Raw genomic sequence first — 13847 nt, 5'->3', positions numbered from 1 at the left:
AAATAATAAACCTGAGATTCTTTAACAGAGAAGAAACAATAGCCAACTTATAATAATTACGACTGTACCCTTCTACAACTCCCCATCCTTGTTTCTTAGTCTGTTTTGGTTAAAGCCGTTTATTTCTTATAATTTTCAAAAGTATTTTGAAATATTTTTGTTATCGATTTATTTTGCTGCAAGTACTATTGAAAATATTTAGATAATTAACAAATTAATACGTCTGAATGAATTACAGATTTATTCTTTCGCTTCTTCCTAGAAACGGGGCATATGATTATAATTATATAATAATTTTGTAATCTACATCTGTTCATTTTTTTATCTCGAAAATAATTATGAAATTGAAAAAAAAATTGAATGATACCAATTAGAGTTAGGAACGCGATATGGCGTACTCTAGTCACCAGTAAGTCTACAATTATCGGTAAAAATGAGCTCAACTACAAATGATGAAGAATGGAGATCCACGTTCGTCGTTCATTTTTGTTATACTGGTGTCGGTATTGTCACAAGCATTGTTACAATGCCAACAATCTGTCATTATATACCAGTAGACAGTTAACAGTTATTTTATTATATAAAAAATATAACAAAGAGCCAACTCAACAAATTCAAGAAATCCACAAAACTCGTTTATATTATAATGATTCTTTTTTCTTCTTCTTTCAACTTCATTTGAATCAAATACTGTTATTACGTTTGTATTCGTTTAATCTCGTCCTTAAAAATGGTTAAGGATTCTAACATGGTTTGCATATTCTTACATATCCGAAATGTAATTTTTCCGATTTATATCATTTATCTTTTAAAAATTTAAAAAACCTTTAAGTGACTGAAGGACAAACTACGAGCGACAAAACTGGCATCGACCCGGTAATTAGGAAAGGGATTCTTCCAGTAGCCAGCGCGCGCTCGCGATTCTTACGGTGACAGTTCTTCCATCTTCCTTTCGCATCTCTTAGCATCCCTGAGTACGGCCATCAAGTCATCGTCTCCTCTAATCGGCCCCAAGCAGGCAGCTAGTTACGGAGCGACCAGCTACTCTTCCGTTTCGCCCCAGACGGGAACTAACTGCTCGAGTCAGTAGTGCGATGAGCCAAACGACTAGCCTGCCGCTTGTTAATGTAGCGTGGAGAGAGGCAGAATCCCACAGAGATGGTGCCACGTGCCTTGAAAGTCGTGGTACCGTCGCCGGAATTACCGCTTGAGTGCAACGGGCCGAACTGCACGACCTCCGGTAACAGTAGTATTAGCACCCCCTGACCTCTCCCTATGGAATGAAAAAATAACCGGTAAAAAAGAGAAAGCAAAAATGCTGGAGTAGACTGTAGATCGTTTGGTTTTGTTCCTATGTATGGTTTTCAGTCACCTGTCTTTTCTAGAGTTTTTTTTGCAATGCTTGGGGGATGAGTTTCGCCATCAATGTCTGTCATCGAACTTGGTTGCAGTCATGAAGACAGTTCGCTATACTTGATTGCCTTCTGTTAATTCTACATGATGTCACAGACGGGTGTGATGTTTTGCTCGAGAACCCTGGAATAATGTAGTCCAGTGAATGACAAAAATTGTACTTTAGGTAAAGGGCGGAGCCGTCATTAGCTCGCTTCGTATCCTGAGAGGCCTTTATCAGGTCTTTTCGGTCAAATGGTGAGTTAGCCGGTCTCATACGCAGGTGGAGGGTTTGTTATCCAGTAAAAACTCGGGTGTTTTGTCTCTTAAAACAGCCCCCGAAGACACAGATCTACAAGCATGAATACTTGCCCTTAAAGGATGCAACACAGGAGTGGATTGTAGACTGCATTAATTTGCCGCGACGCTTAATTAAGAAACTCTATCCGTCTCCAGGGAAAGGATGGATTGAAGAAGACGCCAAAGGATAATATTAGATGAAGAGTTTTAGTCAAATACAGTTTTGGATTCAAATCAATGATGGAATCTAGGTTTACAACCTTCACGATCCGATTCACATTTAAAACCGCACACACACACACACTTAGATTATTTCAAACTCTCTTTTCCTAATTTTTTTATGGGTCAGGGAGATCCAGTTCACAGGTCGTTGGGAATTTTTTAAGGATCAGAAAATTTCAAACGTGAATCTTTTTCCCAATGTTTGAATGCATCTTTTGAGGCATTTTTTAAAAACTAGGAGTTACTGAAAGCATTCCTTTTCTTGAAGGCCCACCACGAAGAGCCTTTTCAAGAGTTTTTTTCTTTTAATCTAAAATGAGATAATCGATCTGGTACCAGGTGGAGACTTTTACCTTCCAAAAAAGTTGGGATTTTTATTCCGCAAAACAAGTCATAGGAAAACGCGCATTCAACAGACACTGATTTCTTAGCCTTTGTTGCTTCGGCTATGATTCCAAATTAAAACAAAACATTGAACCAAATGGTAGACATTTCATTTGAAAGTAGTAAAGAAAGATAACAACCACAATGGAACTACTGTTAAGTTAAATGATGAATTTTATTAACTAATCATATCGATTAAACACAGAGAAAAATGAAGACAACAAATACTCTTTGGATCTGTCATAATTCTTCAGTTATCATTTAATATGGACAATACTATTATAATTATATAATTAAAATTTTATACTATTATAACATTATAACATTTTAAAATCATAAACTTGAAATTATTTTAAAAATAACTTTATAATATTTTTCTAATAGAAATAATAAATAATAAAAAAAAAACACCGTGTAAGAAGTAGCAAGAAAAGAGCATTGTAAGCATCACTGATATGAAGTCATGTTCCGCTACTAAACCTATGTTGTGCGAGTTTGTGTGTCTTATAGGACTCAACAGTAATATTTTTCTTCAAAGTAATATTATCCAAAAATCACTGCTATTAATTCTGCATAGAGTTGAAAATTTTAGACGTTAATGAGGGAGCTATTAGTGCTTGAATTTATATTAATAATTTATTCAGTGTATTTTTGTGGGCTTTTTTTTTGCGATTAGTTTGAAACTATAGTTTCAAACTAATCGTTTGAAATCGTAATTGCGTAATTGCGTACGTATTAAGACAGGAATTTTGTGTAGACGTGAGTTTTGTGCTCCAGATAATATTCAAATTGACATGACCGCACTTAAAAACAAGCCCTGAGTATGCATAGAAAAGTCTTTGCCAAGATTTTTTAAAAACATTTGCTTGATATTTAATTTTAATTTAATTTTATTTTATTTAACAGCGTTATAAATATTTCGATGAAATACGAATCCTTAATGTACGTTTCACATTTTGACAGCAGGTGGCGACACTATAATTGTTGTTAAGGCATGATGAACATGGGGTTTTTTTCCTCTCTCGTTTGTATCCATACAACAAAAACAATGCCGTATTACATGCTTTACTTTTGAAATAATAACTGCGAAAAATGGTTTCTCGTGAATGCTAAGGTGGGAAGTAACAAGCATGGGCACATCAAGAACATTGCTGGTGAGCTTCGAATTTCATAAGAAACCCTTTGAAAGAGCATCCGTGTCTGCTTGCATTGCACAAAGATATTAGCACGGTAGGTGTCGGAAAATCCACTGAGAACCAAATGCGTGGTTAGCGTATCCACTCTCAGACTCGGGTTACAGGTTCGAATCTGGCCTTGGCACAGTGTGTTGTGATAGAAAGGAAATTCTCAGCCGTCGGCGGTATCAATGTATTATACGTTTACATCTTTTGGTGGGTAGAAGACGCATAAAAAATGGCTATGGGAGATGCCATGGAATGCCATAACAACCAGTGTAGTGTCTGCCATCTTCAGGGAAAATATGTAAATTCCGAAATGCTTATAATATGACAAAAAAGTTTGCAAAGAATTTTTCCTTTATTATTATTATTATTTGTGTGTCGTTACACCCACAAGTTCTAATACTTTATAATACCAGGTATGTTTCAGTTGAATCTCCTTAACTATAGAAGGAAGAATCTTTTTAAGAAATAGGTTTAAGGAAAATAAGAATATATAGTCTTGAGAAGTTGTCGTTGTAACTGGTGAGATTAGCGTTTAGGCAACTAAGGACATCAGGCGTTCGTTCAACAGTACCAAAGAAGTGTCATCACCAGGGGCTAAGGATATCATCAAAAGAATGCAACTGTCAAGATATTAAAAAAACATGAAAATAATACTGCACGATAACACACACACACACAGATATTGAGTTCAATAGTACTACTTAGCCCTACTATAACAATAATGTCTTTCTCTTTATTTATTTTTTCTCTGATATGTCTCTGTACCTTTCTGTCTCCAACTTTCTATTCATCTTTCTCTCTGACTGCCACAACAAGAGCGAGAGAAGGTCTGGAGAGACAGATGCTTTTCCTTTAAAATGAAATAAGGAACCGGATATTCCTGTCACGCTCTCTCGATAGAAGAGCCGATTTACAGGTAATAGACACTGCGTGTTCGCAACACTTCTCCGTAAAATATGAAGTAAATATATAAAAAAAAAATCTAATAGGTAAGTGTTTCACAAAGTAATGGCGAAACTCTTTATTACCTATAACAATTCTTTCAAAGTTTGGATCTTCGCCAAATATCTTCTCAATCAATCATAAGCGATGCCGTTTTTTTTTTTTTGTCAAAAAAATAGACTTATAAATAGACAGATTGTCATCAATTGCGTAGAAGCAACTAATTTAATTTTATATATAATTTGGTGTAACCTTTTTCCTAAATAACAACGACACACTTTTTACACTGCTAGCCCTTTATTTTACCTGTTACCTTAAAATTAAACGAAATGTCTGTACAAATAATAATCAGCAATTTTAAATCCCTTTCTTAACTCATACAGAATTTACTTAAAGCTTCTAGATAGACATTTTCTCCGATTGTAGAGAGAACCTATTGGACTCTTTAGCATCGCTAAGCAGACTTCTTTATTCACATCGTTGCATTACGTTGAGAATAAGCCTATTTATAAAGAACTTTTGAAACGCATGCGCAGTAGAGAAAAGTGCAACAATGTATAGCTGTATTACAGCCGAATACTTTTTTTATATCTTCAGTTGATTTAATGTTTATCTCAGCTAATGATATATCCCTTGATTGTTTTTGCATAGCCCTTCAACCATACAGAATGATCATTGACACACACATAACCGACACAACCTAATTCTAATTCCCCTTGCAATCATTACATCGTAAAAAGCAGTATTTAGCATGAAACTGTCATCCTGCTTTATATTTTTGATATTTTTTTACCTCGCCTTCTAAATGTTGTTGGGGTTTTAATTATCCCCGAACACGCACTCCTTATGGCCTCGACCGAATCGAGGTCACATGCCTGGCGACAAGTGGCCGAACGTGGTATTAATCATACACTTTTCGGAGCACAAACGGCTGAGAGACAGACTTGAATAAGCGTTGGGGGTATCGTCGTTATGGCCAAATGACAGGCAGCACTTCGCCGCTGTTTATGATGTTATGGTACGGCCAAAATGCGAACGAGGAGACAGAGTTACCATAGAGGGGCTTCCTGTAGCCGGCTTCCGCAATTTCCAACCCAGTCGGCCATTACACCGCACGCAGACTTTGGGAGGAGATTTGTGGAAGGGGAAAATGGCAGGGGGAGAAGAGTGGGGGGGGGGGAAATAGTCGTGACTAACTTATACTACGGCAGCGGCAAGCGATACTGGGACCAGTCCACTGCGTTCTCGTTCGACACACACAGATAATCAATTTTGGGAACGTGCCGAAAGTTTTCGTGTGTATGCCACGCGCGAGCTTCCTGTTCGCTATCGCTACAGCCTCTCTCACGTGCTCCGTCATCGGAGCAGCCAATAACAGCGTGACCTGCTCTTTGTTGCGTGCGTGGTTACGGCCACTCCCATCTCCTTGTACGGAGCAGGTCTCCAGTTATGGGGAACTTCGTGTTTTATCCGAAACTGATTACACCCCCGTACTGCGTCTTCGTGGTGAAACGAGTCGCAATAGTCAACCGGGTGACCTCTCTGATGGCATCGCAGCGATGTGCAACTTTCTCTGTGTGCTTGTGCGTGTCTATAACTGCGTGGTTATCGTTATAAATGATACCAAAACAATTCGATGTATACTGAATCCACTTATACTGAATATCAAAACTCCTTTTGTTGGGTTTCGAGTGGGACGCAAAATAGGGGACTTTTGAGGGGAGAACATTCAACCAAGTGAAATTAATAACGACACATTTCGCACTCACGTGTGTTTGGCTTAGCGAATAGCTGATATCTTGAAACTTTGTGTACAATGTAAGAAAAGAATGTCTTCTTAAAAAATAAATATAAATGTTTAGTACTCAAATTAATCCTTTATAAGTCTCTGAGGATTAAACACAAACATCTAAAATTAGATTTATACTCATTAAAACAAAGTTTATCCTCTATTACAGTTTGAAAATGGAAATAACTCCATTTTTGTTATGCTTCCATAAATTCCGAACAAAGTTATAACAACTGTAGTTATCCTGTAATTTATATTTATTATCAATATCGTTATTTAACATATAAAAGGTTTCGCTGCATTATCCGAGATTGCCAATATTGTCAAGTAAGAACAATAAACCAACAGAAGTCTCTTAGATGGTTAATATTTCCTCGGTCATTAAATATTTTAATTTCTGGCATTAAAATCTTTCAAAAATGCTAATTATTTTAAATTAAACATTTCAAATCTTCAATCTTTTAACGTCTGAAAACTATAAAAAACGTTTAACATCTTTTAAAATATTAACGAACTATTTTTAACATTTTAAACTTAAATATTGTAAACCTTCAAAAGTAAATTTATTCAAATTAAGTGGATACTGAATCCAACATGATTTCTATTGGCTCTCTATCTCAGTAACTTTAAAAGTAAATATTTTTCATCTTTTAAATCCTTGAACACAAACAACACTTTGAGACTTTAAAAATTTAATTTTTAAGAAAGGAACTTAAATAACCATAATTAGCGTTATCAAAACAACGAAGATAACTGCAGGTGAGATTATTGTAAATAACAATTAAGGAATTTATATTTAGGCAACAATGAAAAGGAGTAGTTATAGTATTCAACACTAAATACGAGGATAATCCTGCTGCATGGCAGGCAACATCATGGAGAGTGATGTGGGCAAACACCAGAATACGGAACTGAACAATGAGACTTATTTGTGATTATGGTCCCACTTCTACTAACGAAGGAAGGAGACGTTTTTCAAGTTTTTGAAGTAGCTTATAAAGGTGAATTGCAGACTCAAATACACAAATATGATTCGACAAAAAATGAAAGATTATTAACAAAGGAATGAAACTTGGAGACTTAGTGACATACTGTGAAAAAAACAGTGATTGATTCAGCCAGACAGACATGGGGTGAAGTTGTTTGCAAGAAGAAAATCCGAACTCCACAGTGGACTCAAGAAGTTAAAAGAGGTTGCCATGGGAAAGAAGAAAGCTTATCGAAAGTTTCTAGTAAGTGAGCCAGCATGTGCTCTTAGAGAACACAGAGAAAAATGTAAGAAAGGGAAACAGTGTGCTAAGTAGCTACGTAAAAGTTGTGGGGAAACTGGAAAAAAATGTAGAAGATAAATTAGGAATGTCGGAAATTGTCTGGCGACTCTTGAAAACAACTTATAAATGGAGGAAAGTGACGTAAAAGGGAGGGATCACTTTCATCATATCTTAGATGTCTGGAGTAATTACTTTGAATGGTAAATAAAACAAGAAGTGACAGAAAGATGAATCGATTCGTCTTGAGTATTTTCAATCAGGAGTACATATCAAAAACTTGAAAGGAGGAAAGGCAGCTGGAGTGGATGATATTCAGCCAGAAATCTTCAAAGATGGATGTATAAAAGTCTTCTACGCTGCATAGATCAGAGGACCTGGTCAGAAGGTCGAATTCCAGATGATTGGAGAAGAGTTCTCCTAGCACCCATTTATAAAAAGGGAAATAAAACGAGAATTATAGGAATACCCTACTGAGGTATTCCTCTAAAAAACGACAATAGCTTTTTTCTCCCATAAACATAGTCCTTATAAGGACTGGCTTAAAGGGGCGAAGCAGGAATGCTTTTTATATTCCCCGTTGTATGTGGAGGACAGTGAAAGGATAAGGTGTTATTGAGCTATAAAGCTCTGATCATGGCAGGAGGGTAACAGCAATAGCCGAGCCTCAGTTAGAACTTCACTGGCTACAGCATTGTCATCCATTACCCTCCAAGGGTATTAATCACCGCTTCCCATAAACATTCTTATAGTTCTTATAAGAACTGGGCGATGGACTGAGTCCTTGACTCTTTATCCCGTCATCTGAATGAAGAAAATCTGTGTGGATGAGATGTTATTGAGCTAAAAAGCTCTAGTCATGGCTGGGTAACGGCAATAGCCCAGCCTCAGTTAAAACTTCATTGGCTACAGCATTGCAATTTGTTACCTTGGAAGTCCTAAAAAGGACTTTTTATCTTCATCTCCCATAAACATGAGTACTAATAAAAGTAATTTATGTGGATGATGCCCGTTTAAAAGTGGTGTATGAGAATTTATTTCACATTATTTTTTTAGTTTTTTTTAAAATTTTCTAAACAGTAGTTTTAAAGATTTTTTTTAAAATTTGTGACCCGTTTGATGATGTTTCAAGATCATCCTCGCGAATGCATCTTCACTTGTAAAGAATAAAATACAGTATAAACAGAGTTCCATATTGGAAGCTTAACTTAAACAGGGCACATCACGTTTCAATGGAATAGTATTTATTTATATACTAACGTTTTTTTATAAATACAAAACTAAATTCCTATTGAGCTTCTTATAGATTTTAAAGTAGTCTGTTTGCTTTTCAAAATCGCCCAGCCTGGAAGGGACCGAGTCACATAACCACGCTTCAACTTGGCTCACTAGCCATCCACCCTCATTGTTAAGCCTCATTCCTACGCGATTACCTCCTTCCTATTTGAATAACAGATAGTCCCCCTCCTGTCACCCAACTAAAGAAAGCTCATCTCTCTATGTCAGAAAGGCTACACAGTTGGCATTGACTTCGCCATCGTACTGGGGTCCACTGACCTGCTGGCTGGAGGGTAAATTGAGCGCGACTGGCGGCAGAGATATAGAAGAATCTTACATGATAATGTTTCTTCAGTCTGTTTACAGCAGAAGGCGAAATAAAAGAGATAATCTGTTACCAGACTGGGTAGAAAAATAGACAGAATGCAACAGAGTGAAAGAAAAGATAGAGAAAACAGGAGAGTTGGAAGAGATTGGTGTTCTGTGGCTAGACACGGGGAAAATTCTTCCTAATAGGGCATTCGGAAAAGGAAATAAGTAATAGAGGTTAAAAAAGAAAATTTTCTTAACATGCAAAGTGCACGTTAAGTGTGCCTACGGAGGAATTGCTATTAAAACAAAATTGTTTCTGTAGTTTTATTTTGAGGATTGATTTCAGAAAAATAATTCCAAGACCACGTGAGATGGATGGAGGCGCCATTAAAGATTGTGCTAAGTAAACGCACCAAACCTTCTGTTGTCTTCTGGAATTTTCATTTATTTTGCTTCATATTTAATTTCTTTTTCCATATTTTTCTCTGATACATCTTAAGAAAGAAATTACACATATGTTGGCCCAGTGATAATTTCAGATTCCGTTATTTTGCAATTATTATTAAATTCATTTTAAGCACAACGAGTATAAGGGAAGAAAAGATTATGCAATTAAGTGGCTTGTGATTCATTATTAGTCTATTTTAGCCCTCATATCAAGTCCTTATCACCACCAAAGTAAATTACCTTTATATTATATGCAACCAACAACTACAATGGAGTAAAAACAGGAATAGACTAAAACATTTCATCTTACATATAGGAATCAGTATACCACACAAACAGCTCACAACCACGTATTCTGTTATCCATGTACAGGTCATCACGGACAATTACTAGAATCTGAAGAAGCTAAAAAGTATCTCCTAGAAAACCTTATAAATTGAAATGACAGCACCGTGTAACATTGTGTCTACTGTCGGTAGAGGATCGAAAAACCCTTTTAAATCTTGAGTTCTACACAGGATTGAAACAAATCTTTCCAACAAAAGATAAATGAAGGAATATACTGTTGATAACTTTATTTTAAATTGATTTAAAATTCAACTATGAATCATAACCTTACGTGAATTTATGTATTTTTTCCCTTTTTTAGGCACGATTAACCGAAAACGCTGATCCTAAAAGGACACTTCATAGGAGCACCCCATCCTTATTAAAATATGATCCCAAATTCTATCCTGCATTGAGATATGTTTATGTTTGTTCGTTTCTGTGAGCAGCATACGAGCTAACATGCTTAGAAAAGTTTCAGAGAAACCTAAAGTGTTGGCATTTTTAAAAGCAGTTAGTCAGATATCATATAAAGTGCTTGTTAGGCATTTCTCAGTAAGATTCGTCTTCCAGTATCAAGTTGGATGTTTAGTTTCATTTCTGGTTCCTCTGAGATTTTTCCCGTTTGCCTGAATTGTGGGATGAAAAAAAAATTCCAGAAGGGAAGCACCCTATCACCTCCATATACGATCGGATAGAACATCTTAAGTCGAAAAACCCTTTTAAATCTTGAGTTCTACACAGGATTGAAACAAATCTTTCCAACAAAAGATAAATGAAGGAATACACTCTTGATTATGCTACTGATGTGCTACCAGGGTCGTCCATGCTCAGTGGATATAGACAAAGCCCTTTGATCAAGATGACCTGGGTTCGATTCCCGTCTATGACGTGAGGAACCTTTATTATGTGTTTTCGAGTAGAAGGTGAGTTACCAGTCTCATATGGTGTTGGAGTGTTTTTCTCCCGGAAACTCGAGTTTCCGTCGAAACAAGCACAAGTAAATCGGCCCTGTGTACACAGATCTACAGACATTGCACACTTCAGGGAATGGGGGAAGCCTGCCATGATCCCCCCCCCTCCCCCGCTAGGAAACGGTAACTCCTGAGCAATACCTCGGATCCAAATGTCAATACTGATATCCTGGATATTCCCATACATCAGCAACAACATGTGAGGATGGATGCTTTGTGATGTTCTGGATTATCCCATGTAGAACACCTGAATGTACAGATCTTTTGTTTACTCTCCTTATTATGTATGTCAATGATATTTCTTTTATTGTTTGCAAATCTGATGATGGTGCGTCTCCAGAACACAGAAGAATGACAATGGCATCTGATTAACAAGCTAATAATCCCATCTAGGATGCGGAGAAACCTTTTAAGGACTCTTCAACTGAAAGGGAGTTCGTGGTTCTCAGATCTATACTTCAGAATGCTAATTTTTATTCTTTGATGAGCGGTGGATGAACTAGTCGAATAATTCCATCACCATAAAATTCAGTCATCCTTATTTTTTAACCAGAGTTCATTCCATCTCTTCATCAATTTAATACCATCTAGGATAAGACCAAATTTTCTTTCTTAGAGTGCTAATAATTTCAAACCTCTCCTGTTCAAATAATTGTACGGACGCTTCCTGTTTCAACATGGAGTACATTGATATTTATATTCCTGTTATCGCTTTTACTTGCAGAGTGAGCTTTATATTTGTATACCGTTAATGATAAGTGAATTTAAACTTTATAGAATCTAAACAATTCTATAAAAACAGAATTTTATAGAATCGTTTATAAATTTATAGAATATACTGTTCGTATTTTTTTAAAGCTATTTCTAAAACAAATAAATTAAAAAACAGGAGTTACTGCAACAATTTTAAGACATAAATCCCCCCACCCCCACACACAATGTCTGTATAGCTGAATGGAAAGCTAATTTCAAAAGTGTGAAAATGTCCTGACCGCGCGGTTAGCCGAGTGGTATGCGCTTCGCAACCATATGCCTTGGGAAGGAGTGTCCTAGGTTCGATTCCCGTCGACGACGTGAGGAGCTGAAGGATCTTCCTCAGCCATAGCCAAGTTAACCGGTCTTGGGCGTGGACAGCAGGGTTTTTTCCGCCAGTTCATCTGCGGTTTTTCATCCCTCAAGCAGGCAAACCGGTCCCATGAACACACGTGGATTACAGTCAGGAATACTGACCCAGCCATAGGCCTGATTCAGCCCATGCGGTTCCAGACCCTGGATAAAATTTGGAGATGGTGCCGTACCTCCTCGGAAAGGAGACTCACTGCCGGTGTATCATCATACGATAATAATAATTATTATTATACATGCATACCATTTCTTATAAATTGTTTTATTTCCAGGATTATGAGAATTGTAAAGGCATGTAGTTGGGCGTACCCAGTAGGCTGGATGACCAGTGATGTGTGAAGAATGCGTGCGTTTGGTTTAGCTTCAGTTATAGCAGGAAAAAACTAAGACTACCAGAGGAGCGGAACACGTCTGTTAATTCTTCTAACCTGTTTTTGCTGAATAATAATAATAAACAGTTTGTAGGTGGAATAGCTCCGCTACTTGTGTATGAGACCGAATAATCGCTTTCGATTAGAGGCCCTTATAAATGTTCTTAGTGTTCTAGACCCGGATTGGCATGCAGGACTTTTTAATCAGAGTCGATAAACACTGAGAACCCTATGTTAGAAACAGGTTGTGGTCCAAGGTAAAAATATAAAAAACGTTCGCTCACTTTCCACTTATCTGGGTTTCTGTTAATATGAAATTAAAGTTATCACGTAGCTATGGTTTGTTTTGGGAAAAAACAAACTTTCCACTAATGAATTACACCGGCTAATTCGGCCCCTACTGAAAAGCTCTTATGAATGCCGCTTATATCCTCGACACTATTCGCGCACAGGTCATTCCAACCAATAGGGATGAGTAATTCATCTAGCTTCTCTTGCGTCATAATTTCAGAAATATAGCGATGAAATTAGCGAGCTGTCGGACGCAGAGGCTACATATTCAAAATATACCACGTGAGAAAGCCTACGCATAGGCTTCAAATTCGCCGTTCTTTTAATGAAGGCCTTAAAATTATTATTACTACAGAAATGGCCGTGAAATTATTTTCAAATTTCAAAAAAAAAAAAAAAATTATTCAGGCAGTATAATATACAGGGTGGTTCAACATTCCACGTACAAACTTTGAGGGGAGGTAGAGAACATCAATATCAACTATTCACATGGGAAAGCATGACCGGAAACGTCACCCGAAAGTGATAGGTGGCGCTGTTCGCCAGCGCTCCAGGTGAGGAATTGGGGGCTTACTCATTCAAGCTTTCGACATCGTACGAAGAACATGCGTCGTTTTACGAACGCTGAGATGGCAGACATGCACCTCGTTTACCATATTATGTATCCAACTACGATTGAACTATTCAGTTACTCCTAATAAAGTTTTTACACTACTTACTGCCTTGTGTTATTTCTGTGTCTTTGTGTCCCTGTTAGTACCTTCCAGTGGCGTTTCCGGTCATGCTTTCCTAAGTGAATATGGATGATTTTGATGTTCTCTACCTCCCCTCAAAGTTTGTACGTGGAATTTTGAACCACCCTATCAAATATAACAGTTTGCATTTTTTTAATCTCTTTATTTCTTCATTACGAAGCAAACTAACAAGCCCGAAGGTATTTTTGTATTTTTCCCTTCACACTTTTTTTTGGGGGGGGGCAGCAAATACGCTACTCCACCAGGGGATAATTATGACAAGGTGGTTTCCCGTTGCCTTCCCTGCCGTAATACATTTTATGACTGTAGCCATGTGTGTGTGTGTGTTCACGGGACCGGATTGCTTGTTTTGAGGGACGAAAAACTCTCCACCTCCGTATGAGACCGGTTAATTCACCTTTAGTCAAAAGAGACCAGATAAAGTTTCCTCACGTCATGGACGGGAATCAAACCCAGGTCTTTCCGACGAAACGGCTTCGTCTATAC

This window comes from Typopeltis vanoorti, chromosome 18, assembly GCF_054136105.1.
Source record: "Typopeltis vanoorti isolate ZY-2024b chromosome 18, IOZ_Tvanoo_1.0, whole genome shotgun sequence".
Classification (NCBI taxonomy): Eukaryota; Metazoa; Arthropoda; class Arachnida; order Uropygi; family Thelyphonidae; genus Typopeltis; species Typopeltis vanoorti.
Note: the sequence above shows the minus strand (reverse complement) of the source record.